Source organism: Solanum pennellii, chromosome 6, assembly GCF_001406875.1.
Source record: "Solanum pennellii chromosome 6, SPENNV200".
Lineage (NCBI taxonomy): Eukaryota > Viridiplantae > Streptophyta > Magnoliopsida > Solanales > Solanaceae > Solanum > Solanum pennellii.
In genome coordinates this window covers 41,658,700-41,677,516 of record NC_028642.1, presented here as the reverse complement: position 1 = coordinate 41,677,516, position 18,817 = coordinate 41,658,700, and the positions used below count along the sequence as shown (strand labels likewise).

Genomic DNA, 18,817 nt, shown 5'->3' with positions numbered 1-18,817 from the left:
AACAACAATAAAAATACAGTGGGAATACTGCAGTGCATTCCGAGAAAGATAAATGAAGATTTTATTGACCATGTCACTCAGTATTCATCAAACTTCTAGGGAAAAATTAAGCCACCATTACCTCAAAATAAGACTAACAATATGTGGAGACCTACTGAAGAAATCACACTAACTAATTTGGGACATGATTACTTCATAGTAAAATTCCTTAAGGAGGAAAATATGCAAAGAGCTATACAGAATGCGGTTCATCAATGGTTATTTCCTTTAAAGCTATGGATCCCAAATTTTGTAGCACCGGAATTGAAGGAGAACATCTCATCAATATGGGTCAGGCTATCGGAATTACCAACCAAGTTCTGCGACCATGTTATCTTAGCCAGAATGGTGAAAAGACTAGAAAAATTCATAAAAATAGATGTATGTACCTCAGCAGCATTGAGAGGATGATATGCACAAATTTGTATAAAAGTCCATTAAATATACCGATTCAAAAGTCCATACTAATTGGACACCACAAAAAAACTATATATGAAGGGTACGACATACTTTGCAATAAATGTAGGGTCCTTGGCCATAACTTTCTTAATTGTCCAATCCAAAAAGTAACAGACAAAACAATTATCAATATGGAAACGGATTAATCAGCAATACACCTAATAGAGACCCTAAATTGAAAGCATTAACCATAGACTGGGAGGAGGAACAATGGCAAACAATGTTTTTCTCAAAAATGAAAAAGCCTAGCAACAAGCACACAACAGAGAAGAAGCTAGATGAAAGACTAAGTATCAATGTCAAATTATTTGAAGCCAATACAGGTAAGTATCTTGAATCTAAACTATTTAATTATCGGAGAAGTCCCCAACAATCAAACCAGAATACATCTAACTCCTTTAAGCAAACTACTGTTTCAAATATTGGTGCCTATGAGGATTGAAAAAGGGCGCAAATTACAAACATTCTTCAGTCCTCAAACATCAAATCTAATGATATCATTAATGCATTATCAACAGATTTAATTATCTCAAAAGATAAGATGTTGGATAGCTTGTCCTCAAACGAAACTACAAGACCTATTTCACTACACAGACCCCTAAAACTACCTCTATTTTAACCTCTAATACTATAACTAACATACTATCTAAGATTTTCATTACTAACTCCACCCTTTTAGGAACTGAGATGGAAGTTTATAATCAAGAAACTCAAGTCGAGGTGGACCTATCTACATCCATCCATTCAGATAGTTGTGGTGACGCGCCAGTAAGAAACATATATGTTTATGATACTGAGTCACCCCTATACCCAAATAAGGACAACAAGGAATTTTTATTTAACAATTTTAGTATATTAACTTCTAAAATTTCATATTCCATTTTCGGTTAAAAACAATTATTTGTATCCAATATATTTCTATATAATTTCTACCTACACCACATAATGCCAAGAACCCCTATTTTAGCACAACAAAGGAGGAACACTTTAAGAAAAATGTTATTTCCACACTCTCCCAACTCCTCTACGAGCCAAATTATTAAGAACATGATGAACCCACCAAAAAACTTTCCAACTCTATTCCCCCAATTCCCCATAATAGCAATGACTATAGGGTATGTTATCGAAGCTGTTCCTAAGAGTCTAGTCCCCAGTCTTGGTTAGAGGTGGGTCTCCATGGACAGGCCCTATTTTTTTCAATAATAGTCGAAGTGACGGAAATAATAGTAGTTGCTCAGAACCCCACATTCGTAGGCCAAGCGGTCTTAGAGGGGATGAGGTTAGCATGGGAAGCATATATGGATGTCCACTATCCTCAGCCACCCCAGGCTGTAGTTTACCCCAACTCTCTTTTTACTAGCTTTGAACGTGGGAAATGCCTCTTTTCAACCCACTAGCTCAGGTCCAGCAATAAGACCTATTTACCTTTTCACCCCTCTTCTTCCCACAGCAGGTCCAAGAAATAGCAATATCCCCATCAAACATCTTGATGGAGGAGCAGGAGGAGAACATGGAAAACTATGAGGAGGAAGATCCAAACACGAATGTTCCAAATCATGTAGAATCATCCTCTCAGGTACCACATTATCCCCATCCTTCCTTATCTCCCTTAGTCATAGGTCCAATCATATAACCAAACTAAGTATTCAGGATCTATAAGGAGCAATAGTATTGATAATGGAAACATCAATAGAGACCTGGATTTTAAAAGAGGTAAAAGTAATGTTATTCAAAGAACAATTCAAAAATAAGTGCATCCGAACTTTTCCTCCGAATTTTAATAAAAGCATCAATAGACATATATGGGCCACACTCGGCGAAGATAGGGAACTTTATAGTGGTAGTGAACCCAACTCTACGGTTTTGGACATCCTTAAACGGGAGGCGAATAACGATGATAGTCCCACCCAAATTGAATAGATCAATGAACTTAATAATCTGGAATTGCAGGGGCTGTAATAATCAAGACTTCCATAGAAACTTCAGGCCATGAAAAGATAAAAAAAATACTGATAAGGGTAGTTAGTTAATAGGGGATTTTAACGAACTAATGAGTAGCTCTGACAAGGTTGGGGGTAGACCGACAAATAGACCACAAATGAATGGCTTTTAGGATCCATTAAACTAATGCGAGCTCTTGACCTAGGTTTTATGGGGGGGGGGGGGGAAACACACTTGACTAAATAAAAGGCTTAGATACAGAGGGAAGCTTATTCTAGAATGACTTGACCGTTACCTAGCGAATAATGAATGGCTCCAAAATTTCCCAAACTCCTAAGTACATCATCTCCCATGTACCCACTCTGATCACTGCCCTTTGCTCATATCTATATTCCAAACAAAATGCCGTCAAACATATTTCATTTTGAATAGATGTGAACGACTCACCCTGACCTAAAGAACATCATACAAGATTGTTGGGTCAAACATCATATCATAAGGGATATAATTCCAGATTTTAAAATAACAACCACCAAATGGAACAAGCAACCTTTTGGGAATATTTTCTATATTAAAAAAAAGAGCCTTATAAGGAAAATTGAAGGCATCCAAAACTCTGCTAGATACAAATCTAGTACTTTCCTTATAACCTTGAGCAAGAATTAACCCAAGAGTTTAACCAAGTATTAGAGAAAGAGGAAGATTTTTGGAAATTAAAATAAAAAATAAATTGGTTAAATGATGGAGACTCTAATACTAGATTCTTTCATATAACTACCCTAAATAGAAGAAGAAAAACAAAATCATAGTGCTAGAAAATGAGCATGGAACAAAGATTTATGATCTACTGGGTTTGTTAACTATAACACTCAACTTCTTCGATAAATTATTTCGCACCTCGCCAGAAATAGACCCATACACCATAAGTTCTATACTAAAAAAAACAACCATCTAATTCCAAAAAGTAAGGGGACACTCCAACAATAGAGGAGATAAAACAAGTAGTGTTCTCCTTCCAATTTTTCAAAGTCCCCAGACCCATATGGTTTACATCCTTTTTTTAACCAAAATATTGGGATATAGTTGGTAAGTCAATCATACTTTATTTGAACAAGCTTTCCAGCAAGAAAAAATACGTAAGGATATCAATCAAACTTATGTTTGCTTGATACCCAAAGTTAAGGGAGCCAGTACTCTAAAAGATTTTAGACCCATTAGCCTGCGCAACACCACATATAGGACCATTACATAAATTAAAGCAAATCAACTGAAAAGAATAATGAATGATCTGATAAGACCATACCAATCGAGCTTTCTCTGAAAAAGGCAAGCCAAAGATAATGCGATAAAAGTCCAAGAGATCATATCCCATTTCGAAAAAATGAAAGGTAAGAAGACGAATATGATGATTAAAATCAATCTAGAAAATGTCTTCAACAAAGTTTAGTGGTCCTTCATCCGCGAAACACTTATATACTTTGACCTCCATACGAACCTCATCAACTTAATTATGTCGTGCATTCCTTTAAGCAGTGTTGTGATACTAGTGAATGGAGATTGCACTGATTTTTTAACCTTCTACAAGCATTAGGCAAGGGGATCCTATATCACCATATATATTCATACTCTGCATGGAAATGTTTTCTAGAGAGATTGAAGCGGAAGTTAGAAAAAATAGTTGGCAACCAATGAAAGTTGCAAAAAAGCGCCCTCCTTATCCCATTTACTCTTTGCAAATGATAATCCTTATCCCAATAATGCTGAAATCATAAATAAAGTGTTACTGTGATTCATTGAAAAATCAGGACAATATATAAACAACTTTAAATCAAAGTTTATCTTCTCTAAACATTGTAGCAAAGAACTACTAAGCAACATATCTGGTATACTAAGTACAAAGAGAAGTACTTTTTTTTGGTAAATATCTAGGTTTTCCAATTTTTACAAAAAGTCCATTGTTAGTGTTTATTAGTTCATAATAGACAATATCTACCAAAAACTAGGGGGGTGGAAAACAAAAGTCTTAAACATTGTTGGTCCACACTTGCTATGGCATGTCTAAATAACATCCTCATGCATATTATGCAATACATTGAGCTCACATCTGTAATTACAAAAAAATTGATCAAATACAGAGAAATTTCATATACGGCTCCACTAGGTATACAAGGAAGCTACATATGGTAGACTGGAAAATGCTAACTAATAAAAAGTTGATTGCAGACTGGGTGCCCAAAATGATTAATAGGAAAACAATTCCCTACTAGTAAAACTGGCTAAGAAGGCATACAAAAATATCTCCTCTCTATGATAATCCCTACTAATCAGCAAATACTCCTCAAAAGTCTTAAAACAACCAATATAATAAAAAAATACAAATTATAGCAGGACATGGAAAGGTCTAAGTAAAGGATGGAAAGTTTATATGAGATGTATAAAATGATCGGTTGGGAAGTGGGAAACAACATCTCTGTGGTATTATAGGTGGTAAGATGATGGTAGAACCTTGAGATAAGCTATAAAAGGTTCCCTGACAGAAGCAGGTAGTCTAATGAGAGTTAGGGATATCCTAACAACTAACGGAACGTGGCACCTCAACAAAGTATCTTTTCAGTTACCATGTTCCATTAGGAATCAGATCCATGGTATATATATACCATTTACACCAGGAGCCAAGGATAGGTTATCGTGGTACCTAAATCATAAAGGAATACTCACGACTAACTTTGTTTGCCAATTCCTTTATAATAATGAAAAAATACCAAAAGATGGGAATAAATCTTTTAGCTTGATTACTTCATGCCCAACAATATCTTCCATTTCTCTACTAATCAATGAAGCAGCTCGAACTATTGAAGGTTCATTCATTAACATTCAAAAGTCTCTTTGAATATAAATTCTTCCACACTGACCAAGAAATTTGTTTTTCCTATCATATACCAGCGGAATCCCCATGTGCTCCTCATATTTTGGAATATAGTTAGCATCATTCGACTATTGGGCTTCCTTAAAATAGGCTCTCACAATCTTTGTTTTTTATCTAAAAACAATAACAAGTAGTTTTTTCTTATACAATTAGCACTAGCTAGTATCTTAAATTAATATATTCTTGTGGGTTAGGTAAACAATAATATTACCTCACGTTTTCCATAGTATACATGGTCTGATTTGGATTCATTGGACAACACTTGTTCCATTTTACTGTAAATGTCTAGAAGGGATTGATAAATAGGTCTCATATATGACGGTGTTGAATCGATTGCATTAGCATCCCATCTAATAAGTCAAAATGACAAGCTAATTAATTGACTTTTACACCTTGTGTGTGTATATGTAGATTTAATAATAACTACAGAAAAACATTTTTACTTTCTCATATTCAATAGTGAGTTATTGTCAAAACATAACTGTACTTGTGAAATTTTGATGATTTACCTATGGATAGCATCAATGAAAGTCACAAGTCCGTCAAAGGTTGCATAAGCATCAAAAGTGTCATCAATACTCGAGGTGATCTTGAGTACTTTTGTCATCATTTTTCTAGAATGACTATACTTTGACTCATAATACATTCATAATATCCAAAAGTAACACTCAACCAGTATGTTCCTTGCATATGGAATTGCATTTGCAAAATTCTAATCTTTCCACCACCTTCATACATCACAAGAACAACGGTTTTAATTCACCTAATTAAAGAAGATATATTGATCAAATAATGTAGTATCTTGTAAGGTCACTAAGATCTCTCTAGTGCAACTCTTACAGCACGTTAAAATCAAGTTTGGCAAATTTAAAAAGCAAATGGTTATGTGCATCATTGTTTTCATAAATGAATATGTATTTCCTTTGCTCCCACACTTGGTGAAGTGTTTGTGAATAGGTTGTTTTAACCTTAAGAGAGTTATTGCTCAAGTTGGGGACAATAGACTCGAGATGAGTAGTGGTAAAGGTAAGATCTTCTTCAAGAATCTCGTCATCCTGAACTCTGAGATGTGATGCTTCATACAAACTTAAATAATCCTTGGACATCATTAGTAAGCGTTTCCTTGAATTTTCCATCTTGTTCGGTGAATTTCTTGAAGACATCTGGTTAAACATCTTGTTCATTATTAGTAAAATAATTAACCTTTAAAAACCAATTAATAAAAACATCTAGTTAAACATCATGTTCAGGTAGATTTACCGGAATATATGTAATGGCTTCTTGCCTCACAAGTAAAAAATGAAGTGAAACAACATGAAGGTTTTCATTGTTCTTATCATTCTGTTTGGACGCATAAAAAATGTTTTGAATGGATGTTTCAAATGCTTAGTGAAAGGTCCTATGTTAGCTAGGGAATGGTTTTGATAAAGCTCAACTACAATCAGTTGGTTCTGCGGAGGTTGGAAGATGGTAACAAGGAGGGTTCAGATCTAGGAATGAAAAAACCTGAACTTTGTTGTAACTTATTGTTAATTTGTTCTCTATACTTTCCTTTTGATATTTTTCTTTTGCTTTTTTCCATTTGGAAATGGTCACTTTTGGATTAGTTGTACATATAATAGTTCTTTTGTTAATAAATGGGCCTTCGAGTCCTCTTTAATTATTTTTTTTAAAAAAAAACACCTTCATCGGAGCTTGAGTTTGTTAGAGCTTTGGAACAGAATTTTGAAAAACTAGATTCTCTCATCAAAGAAGAAGGATTTGAAATTATTTAAAATTGTATCACCTGGAAATGTAAAAGTGACTGAAATAAGTTGAAAAGGTTGCAGAAAATTTGTTGGTGCAAATTTATTCGAAGTGAAGTACAAATCGTACTTTGTTCCACGATCTATGGATGAATGTCGTAGATGATATCCTAATAGTCGAGAAAATTTCAAGTGTTAATGAATTTTTATGAGCCAACACGATGGCTCGTGGATGGGTCTAGGGGTCCTGAATGAGGCTTGGGATTTGACTTCCAAAACCTAGTGTTACGACTTTAGACTACTCTCTAGTCGTAACACAGTGCTTAGAATTACAAGTGACATCACACTAGCCCTTATTATTGGCATAGTTATGAGCAACTAAATATGAACATGTAAAAGAATGAAAATGACAGAGCAGAAGCATAATTATGGAATGCTTGTTCAGTATATTTTTGAATAAAGTTTTGCATTAAACAAATGTAATGTGAAAGAAATTTGAAATAAAATCAACTGAATACAATAACTCTAACATACTGTCTATGAAGCCTCTACTAATATTAATTATAGTTAGCGGGACATGACTCCCACTTACCTTAATCAATACATGTGAATAGAAATAACATACTAGAACCACAAACTGACTTGAGTGCCCCAATACGAGAACTCATCACCTTCAAACTGGAAGTTATGATCCAACGGATCTTGAAAGTAAAAACCTTAAAATCTACATCACATAAAAAATGTAGGCACAAGATGTATGTGAAACAATTCTTCGAATGTACAAAGTATGAGATATATGTATACATGATAATTTGTAAAGCTGAATATAGTGAATATAAATATGATATGCAAGATCAAGTGAAACGTGACAAAAGCCTTTATATAGAAATCATAAATCATGTATGAGGTCAATGCATACTTAAAACCATTTGAGAAGATTTCATAAAAACTTTGAAGAAAACATAGTTCTTTTATGGGATATTTATCATTAACCAATTACATAAACCATGTGATCTATAATATGGAATCTAGTATCTACCCACATCGAAAGGGGTGTCCTTACTTGACAAGATAAAAACCATAAATCTAAGATAAAGTGGATCCACTAGATAACGTCTATCTGAGACAATCATTCTATGGTGGCACATAGTTGACGGGACATGGTAATTGTCGCTAGTCCACTCTGTGCTAAGTAAAATCGTAACATAATTAATATAGTCATGATCATAATCATAAAATTATACTTGGAAAGACAATAATTAAGACTACCATTCCAATCACAATTTCATATCAGAATAGCTCCATTAAAACTCATAATTCATACATATGTGAGAAAACCTTTCACAATACCTTTATATGTGAGATAACCTTTCACAAATCATTGACATTTACTTTAGAGTATCCTTAAATCATAAATTAATCTTTTCATAAACCATGCATAAATCGTTTATCAAATTCATGCTCATAGTTAATAAGTTCATAAGCTTTTCTTCATAATTTCATAGTCAAAAAATCATGAATAATGTATGTGTTTATATGAATCAATTGAAACACAATGCACTTGAAGTAAAATACACTTTCTTGAAACTCTTTTAGAATCACGCACTTGAAATTAAAGATAATAATACTTTCTTGAAATACTTCTCGAAAATAATGTAACTAAAAATAAATATACTTTCTTGAAAGATTTCTTTTAAATCTTGAACATATTTTATTCATGAAGATAATGCATATGAAATACTACAATAATGTTTTTAAATAACTTTGATTAAAAAGGGATTCATGTGGTATAAGAGCATGAACCATAAATCAATAATCATTAATGACATAAAGTACCATAATTTTGATTATAAAAATCAAAAAATTAATGATAGGAGATAAAGGAAATTTGAAATCATAGAATCTTGGGTGAAAAATCTAAATTGATCTTAAAAAAATATATTTTAGGAGTAGGGCGTGAGGAAAAATAAAGTTCCTTACTTTGATAATCTTACATACCTTAAATGCTTCATGAATCTTGAAGAAGAACCCTAATTTGAAGAGGAATAATCAAGAAATTCTTTTTTGAGATTCTTGAATTAGTTTCTTGAAAATCCTATAGCCAAGAATTGAGATTTCTACTATTGATCATGATAATAAGAAAGAATTGGAGCTAGAAAGATTGAAACACTTTGAGAAGGACTTACTTTGAAGAAGAAACTTCAAAAACATTTGGAAGAACATTACTTGGAGAAGAATCTTGAACAATATTTTAAAGAATCATGGTTGGATGTCTTATGCTTTGGTATTCCTTGAAATTTTGTATTAAAGTTTGAGAGAGGAGAAGAAGGAACTAAAAAGATCAAAAATAAGATTGTATAGGGCTTCATAGGAGTGTTACGAAATATGTTTTAAGGTTTTCCTAGTGGTTTAAGGGGAAGAAAATTACCTTATTTAGAATTTTCCCGCGACAATGATGAAATTGCACTGCATTATTTAGTAAGATGATCATAACTCTCTACTCCGAACTCGGAACGATGCAAAGTTGGTGACCTCGTAAAAAAGATTCGAAGACCTTTAAATTTATAGGTTATGAGACATGTAGTTCTTCATATTTTAAGATATATGGTCATATGAAGTTGACCAAAGTAGATCTTATATGGAAACTTTACCAATAAGAAATTTTTCAACTCAATTTTGTGTTGGAGGATTTTATTACCTTAATTAATTTCCAAGTATCCTCCAACACAAAATAATTGACTTTAGCTTGGAGACTTGTGGGGTGTTATACCCTGTGATTTTAGTACCTTGGATCTCCGGATGACAATGTACAGGTCGTACAATTGACTACGACTCATGGTCACCTGATCATAGTTAAACATCATCAATATGAATTGTGGCCCCATGTACAAACATTACATGATGTCTGTAGAAACTATTCAACAGTTATTTCTCATGGACATTCTGGTATTTTTCTATTATTTTAACTTCTAAACTACATCGCTTTAGGATACTTAGAAGACTCTAAAGGTTTAATTAGGCCCTAACTCTCTCCATCCCCTCTCATTCTCTTATAAACCTCAAGTCTTCCTCTCCAAGTCTCTCCAAATGTGACTCAAGGATTCTTCAACTTCAAGTCTCATTTTTAGATTTCAAGCTAGTGTCCCATTAAGGTATGTGAAAAATTCATCAATGGGTTATCCACCCACTAATTCCCAAAAGGAACCTAAATTTGTACATATGATTCCAACCCAATTTCTAGGGTTTTCATGATTCTTCCATAGGTCCAATTGAATTGAAGTTTTTTCTCCATGAATAATCTTACTATACATGATTTGATCATACCTAAATATTTTCAATAATGTTTTCATGAATCCATGCCATATCAGTATTTAATAATATGATTTTAAAGCAATGTTGATACGTATATATGCAGTTATAAATGGATTTATGAATGAATGATGCTTTCGATAGTATCAATTATGTTTATGAAAATTGTGACTTGTGATTTAAGTATCTACTATGATGAAAGAATGATATGATTTGGCCACTTTCAATTGAAGTTCCTTTTTTAGTATGCTAAGCTTATCATGATTTAGATGCTTCTGATTAAAGTATTTTTATGAATATGTTATGAAATCATGATTTTAAAGGAGCTATTCTTATGAGATTTTCTGAATAATTTGATATTACTAGATTCTAGACGTTTCAAATAATGAATATGTTGTGCTTACACATGTTTTTTATTGGGAGTTTACTTAGTAACGAGTTGGATTAGCGGCAATTACTCAGATCTCAAAGCTACGTGTCCCCGTAGATATGTCTCGATTGGACATTGGCTAGTGAATCCACTTTAGCTTATGGTTATGGTACCTATCTTGGAAAGTAGGACACTCTCTTTTCTATATGACATTAGTACATTTAACTCCATGTTATAGCTAATATGGTTTTTTTCGATTAACGATATCTCCCTCAAAGCTTTATGACTTATTCAAAGGCTTAAGTTATGGTTATGATTCAAAGAAGAATGCATGACATTATACTACGTTTTTTTTATGAAATCATATAATCAAATTTAGGTTATGTTTACTTGGTCCTCCTTCTCCATTCTCAATACAATTAGAGTAATGACTACATATGTCTCTTGTGCCTATATTGTTTTATAATATAGGATGCGGTGATCCACATCTAGCTTGCGGTTAGCATAGATTCCGATATACTTGTCTAGACTTTGTGAGTCTTCATGCTTCGAGGACATGGACACATTTATGCTTTTATGTCATTTCAGACTTGCTGTCATTTGCAGTTTTGTTTAAGTGAGTTGAGGTTTGTCCAAGTCACTTACTATGCAGAGGCTTGTTGTCAGACAAAGTATGTTCCTCATTTATGGTCTTCTATTTGGTATCATATTTAGTTGAACTTTGAGACTTATGTTCCTTCTTCATGATTCTTTCAATTATGTATTTATCTTAGTGGCATGTTATGTCAAGTAGTTCGTTTAGGGTCTTTCAAAATTCTATTCACCATGTCACGTTTAAGGGGTAGTCTTGGATCGTAACAGGAATTATGTTGAGTATGAAAATATTATAAAAGAGAAAGTAAAAAGTGTTGCAATAAATTATTATTTTTCAAAAAACCTTTGCCACAAAGGGTATATTGCAATGATTTCATTGCGTGTTGTAACGAAGAAATTTAAGACAATGAATATCTTTTAATTGCGACACTTTTATTTTAAAAGTATGCTAATAGGATTGAATGTCTATCACAACAGTTAAGAACGTTATAATAGATGTACTATTGCAACATTTATATAATAATGTGGACTTGTTGATTACATCTAACAATCTATGGAAGTACTTTAGCAACACCTTAGTCCGTAGATTGTGATAGGACATTAAACTGTGTTTTTTTTAAATCTCAGTCAAGCTTTATGTAGTGCTTAACCTAGAACTTATGTGAAATTGTTTATCTCACCTGTAAGATGAATACACCTACTTGGAGGAAATAACCTCTTCAAGAATTCACTTGTAAATTTAGTCAGATAGTGATAGATGCTTTACATTACGCAATTCATGTACTTGCTTCACTAATAAGAGAAAATGGGAATTACCCTAGTGTAATTCCTTCTTAAAATATATTGGAAAGATTGTAAGCTATAAATATCTCTGCGAGGTATTTACGATATTATTTGGATCTTCAAGAAGTAGAGCATCGAATAAATCATTCATATCCATTAAGTGTAACATCGTGTTGGTAATGTTGAAAGTAGAATTTCTAATAAGTGAAAGAGGTCTAATGACCCTAGCATGACTGTAGCACCTCGAATTTGAGAACGGGCTAAAAATGGGTAGAGACAATATTCATAAGCTAAGACTGGACCATGGAACTCTTTATGGAGCCCCAGACTAGTCGTGAAGGGGTCTACGTTCTGTGAAGAGGCTCTGGTAGGTTTCCTAGAGAATGACTGCAGGTGTCCCTCCCACAAGGGCCTTGATGGTCCATGATGAGGTTGATGGGTCGTTATACGAGTCATCGTGACCTACTTAGGACATAGTCTCTGCCCCTTGCTATTTTCAAGGACTACGACTGCTATAACCACCCGTGGTTCCATTGATGGGTTGCGGGGGTGTAGTGTAGGAGGACCCTTTCTCCTTAGCCACTGGTCTAGGACCACGACGGCCAATATGGCCCGTGGTGCCTTCGACGAGCCGTGAAGGCTGGTTGTCAAGATGGTCCATCAGTTTTAAGTCAGGGTCTTTAGAGTTTAGTCCTAAATATTTCAATTCAATACTATGTCGTTTTACCCTTAACCCAAAGCCCTACATAATGTATTTTACCCCCAAAATCAACCCATTCTATTCATTCTCTAAAATTACCAAAATAAGAACAAGTCATTCTCTCCAAAATATTTCTCTCTCTAGAAAGCTTGAAGAAGAAGAAGTCAACCTAGGGTTTCAAATCAAGTCTTCTAATCCTGCATTGATTTCAAGCTTTTGGTATCAAGTTACGATAGTCTTATATATAGAGCTCTTCCCTCCATAAAGTTCCTAAATTTCTAACAAATTGCTCAATACATGATTGTGAAAGGGTTTTCTCATATAAAAGGGGTTCTGAAGGTTGAAAGGATTTCTCACCTAAAATAAACCAATGATAAGGATCTATTCTAATGTTGAGGAAATTACCCATGTCCTCTAATGAAAGACAAGAAGCGATTATCCATGTCACATGATGTAAGGACAAGAAGCGATTAATCAAGCCCCTTAAAGATCATATGAATATGATTAATGATTATTCTGTGGGAACTAAACTTAGTACCGAGTGGACAAGTGGTGATTACCTATTTCCCATAAATTATGTGCCACTATAGGCTGTTTAGATAGACATTAGCTGGTAGATCTAGCTAGAAGTTTATGGTCTTACCTTGGCAAGTAAGTTAACTCTTTTTTGTTGTGGGGGACACCGAATTCCATGTAAATTGATCACATGGTCTTACATGTCGGTTAAAGCTGTCTCCCACAACAATAATGATGAACTAAGGTTAATTCAAAAAGTACCTCACAAGTATTCAAAAGATAAGTTTTTACTTGCATTGACCTTGATATGAAACCATGCTTTTAACCTCTTATCACATGTTTTTAACTTGGTCTTTGCATGACACAAAATTTTCCTCTTTTTAGGATTATTTTATGTCTTTATGCATTGCTATCATAATTGGTACATTTTTGTACTAACATATATTCTTGCCTACTTTTTTTCCAAATGTAGGGTCCGAAGTTCAGGTTTCACATTCCCGTGGCTAAAGGTCACTTTTGGTGTCATTGAGTTGTGGTGAGTCCTCATGTTTTGAGGACCAGACATTTTATGACTTTCAGTCTTTATCTTTTGTTCAAATATTGTATTTGATGCCACAGTTACATCCCGATCACTCTTGATGTAATAGATGACTAATGAGACTATGTAGACTTCCACTTTGTTTTATAAAACTCTTGATATGAATTGTCTTTTAAATTCTCTTGAATTTCAATTATCTTGTTTAATGCATGTTAAATATCTTGTATAGGGCCTCCCGTAGTCCTATATGTGCGATGTTACGCCTAGGGGGTACCTTGAGTCGTGACAATGACCCACTTGTAAAGCAACCTCAACTATCAACTCATGTTTTTTTCTTTATTCATTGCAAAATTCAGTCTTCGTCGTCTAAATATTCTTTTTATTTCTGGGTCAATTAGAATCATGGGAGATCAGTAACACTTAGTACCGAACTTTAACTATAAGAAAATCCTACAATGGACTAAAACAACATCCATTGTTATCTTCAAAAGAAAATAATAGCTATCTATAAATTATAAAACTCTAAACTTCACTCTCAGACAATAACATAAGAATTTTGATGTTGCCCAAACTACAGTATCTTTATAATTTTGATGTTGATATTCAAATCATTAACTATTATTGAAAAATTCAAGGGTTTTATGAGAATCCACTAACTGCTTCGATTTTATCAGTAATAAAGATGAACTAGGGTTACGATTTTTCAATATCGAAATTCAAACAAATATTTTACTATCAATTCATTCAAGTTTATTCATTGTGCAAAACTAACATATCTATAAGTCCATTAAAGCCTCGCGACCCAGTTAACAGAATAACATCCTAAGTTTTTTTTCTTAATACTTAAGTGTCAAAATTATCTTGTTCATGCATCGAAAGTCTCAAATAAACTATAAACTCTCTAGCTCAAGTTATAATATCGTGATTGGTAGCACCAAATCTTGTGAATTATTTTTTTTCCTAATATGTAATTCTATGGTCAAGCATGTAAAAATATATGTGAGTTCTTTATAATTATGTTGTCAACAATTTAAAAAATATGTCAATTACAAAAAAAGAATGTAATACACGATGATAATCCCTTCATGAAAAGATATTCATTATAAAGAATTGTTATCATCATTCATATTATATTCTAAGTCTCATAATCCTAATAATGAGTTTAGCTACACATAACTAGCGGAAAATAATAATTATAATAAATTAAACTACTAGAGAACATAAATATGAAAAAAAATCATTAATTAATGTAGCTCTTGCTAGATAATCATTTTCCATCCACAATAATCTACTAAAGTTATACAATAAACCCTAAAAATTAAGAACAATGAATTCTAATCTCCAAAACTAAGTTGTAATCCTCTATTAATGAATTGAAGCAACTGGCGACCCTAAACGTTGTCAAATACACACACACATTGTCATGACCGGAAAGTACCCCCTAGTCATTAGTGGCGTCTTCATCCTCGAAGAGGCCTTAGACAAGCCCTTAGCATTCATCATATAATAAAAAGCTAAAAATTTAAAAAAATTCATTTGAAGTTCAACTTTACTTAACATATATCAAAATAGAATCTATACTTGTCTCACATAACCATCTAACATAAGAGTACGAGAATTGGGACTTAGCCCTTACATCAACAAGTCTTGTAATACCAATTACAATAGAGTCTTTCAATAAGAAAAGTAGAACTAGAATCAAGCATCTCCGTCCTCGGACCTGAGGAATCACCAACTTGAGAATAACAATCCAAGTTTCTTCAAGAAAGGAGTGGAATCACCTCAATGGCCCGAACCTACACTTTGTGTAGAAAAATAGGATAAATATAGATTAGTACATACCACATGTACTAAGTATGGAAACATATGCAAGTAAATCATTTGAAAACATACACAAAGGGACATTTTGTTTATAAGCATGCCATGTTAAATTTAAAAGCCTTTATGCACATCCCAAGAACATATATAAGTCCATATCACAACCACAATAAGACATGTTCATATTCATGTTCAAGAGTAACATCATAATAAAGTCATAGTTAATATTTCATGTTTAGAGTCCATTTCGTCAATACATCACAAGACCTTACTCATAGCCCCAATCCAAGTCCACCAGTGCAATGTGTATGTGAAGCCCTATAACCCCACATAAACTAAGTAAAACTAATATAGAGACCATAAGCATTGTCTTTTACCTCATACATCATCATAACAAGTGTAGTCAACATCACGCATGACAATTTAGATGAACACCATGTATATCAAGTGAAACTAACATCATCTATATCATATGAGACCAACATCATGCATTCCATATATACATAAAGAACCCACCCTAGAATTCCCCTCAAGGTCCACTTGTGCAATGTATAGGTAAAGTCTCATACCCCTACCTACACTAAGTAACACCCCTTAAGTTGTCCTAGTTAGTGTTCATCTTCTTGCTCTCATTCATTAATTTTGACTTTCGAGAAACTTCGTCATAACCGACATAGACCATGTGAGCTAACATGGAATCTGGTGTCATCCCCTCATACCGAAAGGAGGGTGTCCTACTTGCCAATGTAAGACATATACATTCATATAGCATCTAGGTGGATCGACTAGCTAAGGTTCCTATGGGGGCATATAGTTAAGGGACTAGGAGGTTATTAGTGAAAAACCTCTTTATGCTAACTAGCATTGTACTTTCCACCTCATGAGAGAACATATTGTGAACCTCCATTCCTTTGTTAAGGAATACCTCTCAATGTCAAGTTCACTCGGACTAAGCTACAATTCCTTTTTTGAAGTATATTTGAGTCTTTCTTAACATTAATTCATAACATATCTCTTAGGAGTTTAGACCCTTATATAACATGTACATAGCTCATAGGTTATAGGATGAGAAAGACCTTTCATTACAACCCAATATCATGTAGGTACATTACTTCATATAATCATAAGATGTACATGAGGATTACCTTCAACCCCTTATAATAGCACACCTATCATTATCTCACAACCATCATTTTTATAGCATGATAACACATTCATAACTTCATCATTCATATTTCAATTAATCAACATTATTAAAAGTAAGTCAACAATACTCCAATAACATGTTCATGACCTTGAAGATCTTACCAATGGCCAAGAAACCCATTCAAGAATTCACCCCTAAATCAATTGATATTTACCCAACAATTCAATCATCATCATCATACAATAGTCAATTATTCAAGAACATACTCAATTACATCACCTTTAACCATTAATTAACATAATTCAAGAGTTAAGGTTATGAGAAGAGGGACATTCATGGGTCTTTAAGGAATTATGTCAAAACCTAAAGTAATACATCAATTCACTAATAAACATTCATAAATTCATCATTATTAATCAAATCTAGACCAAATAAGTCAATTTTAAAGGTAACCCACGAATTGAAGTGAAATTTAGAAATTTGGAAAACATTCAAATTCAAGTTGAAGGAATCTCTAGGGGAAAATAATCCCAAGAGTGAAAAGTTCCCATACCTTATCAATCCTTAAGGATTTATGAATAAAAGTCTTGTTCTTGAAGCCGTAGAGAAAACTTGATCTTCTTCTTCTTCAATGGAGTCTTGAGTTGAGAGAGAAAATGAGTTTTGAGTTGTGTTTATGTGAGTTTTGTTAGAATGACTTAAGGTCTTGGGGTTGGAGTCTTGTAGTCAGGTTTAGTTAGGTAATTAACTCACTAAATTCCCCTCATAACCCCTAGTTAAATAGCTAACTCGAGATAAGACCCTAAAATAAAAGTGAAGACTTACTTACCTGGCAGTGACTTACGGCCACCACCTACGGACAGTAGGTGGTGTTACGGCCCGTCCTGCTGGTCGTAAGTCTTGTCAGAGAGAGTGGAAATGAGAAGACTTTGTGGGGAGAATAAGTCTCAAACCCAGAGCCTCACTTACGGGGCGTAAGCCTAGTGACGGCTCGTCACTACCTCCACAGGTCAAGCTGTCATTTGACAGCTTTTTGGGTCAAATGATTGGGTCCTCCTCAAGGACCCCTAGGGTGGTCCTTGGGGAGTCGTACCTAGACTTTTTGACCCTTAAAATTTGGTTTATATATATTTAAATAATTTTATAACATTTCATCCTCATAAGACACTTCAAAGCCCCTTACAACACCTAAGAACACACTAGTTCAATTTTACAATCTTCCGGTCGTCATGATCATTTCGTGACGTTTAGACTCTAATACCTCTTAACCAAGTTAATTACATTAGGTTAGGTCTAGAAACATCATTTTGGCCATTTTTAGGTCATTAGACTCCATTAAAAGCTCTAGATTAAGTTATTGGATTCCCGAGGTGTAACACACACATGCACACACAATCGAGTTAATCTTATAGACAGGGAGACACGACACAAGGTTCACTAATAGAGCTCTGGTGCACACGGTTTCCATCTCAAATCTTGACTTGTTGAATGTTTGAAATTTAGTGCTTGAACAAATGGGGCGTCAGATTCATCTCATGATTCTTCTTTAGCTATTTTTACTCCGTTTTAGCTTGTATTACTCACTTTACATTTCAATCCATCCTATGAGTCGTTTCTTGCCATTTTTTAATTTGAATTCAATCTAATCATTTCTATTAGCTCATCACAACATATAATCAATGAATACAAAGATCTTCACAAGATTATACCCAGAACTTAGCTAAAATGTGAATTAAATATGATGTTTGAATACATAAATATGTCCCAAATCACATATACAATCTCTTTCAAGCTAAATTCATAAAAAATATTGTCAAATACTTACCTTAAAACTTTTTGGAAACAAAAATGAAACCAACAACTTATAAGGAGAAAAAGAATGAGGCGTGTGGGATATATATATATATATATATATATATATATATATATATA

At 33.6% G+C, this 18,817-nt stretch overlaps 1 pseudogene; it reads right to left on the bottom strand.

Annotated features, from left to right (window-relative positions):
• Positions 1 to 5,181: 5,181 nt before the first annotated feature.
• Positions 5,182 to 12,827, bottom strand: LOC107022327 (annotated as a pseudogene).
• Between the last annotated feature and the right edge of the window lie 5,990 nt (positions 12,828 to 18,817).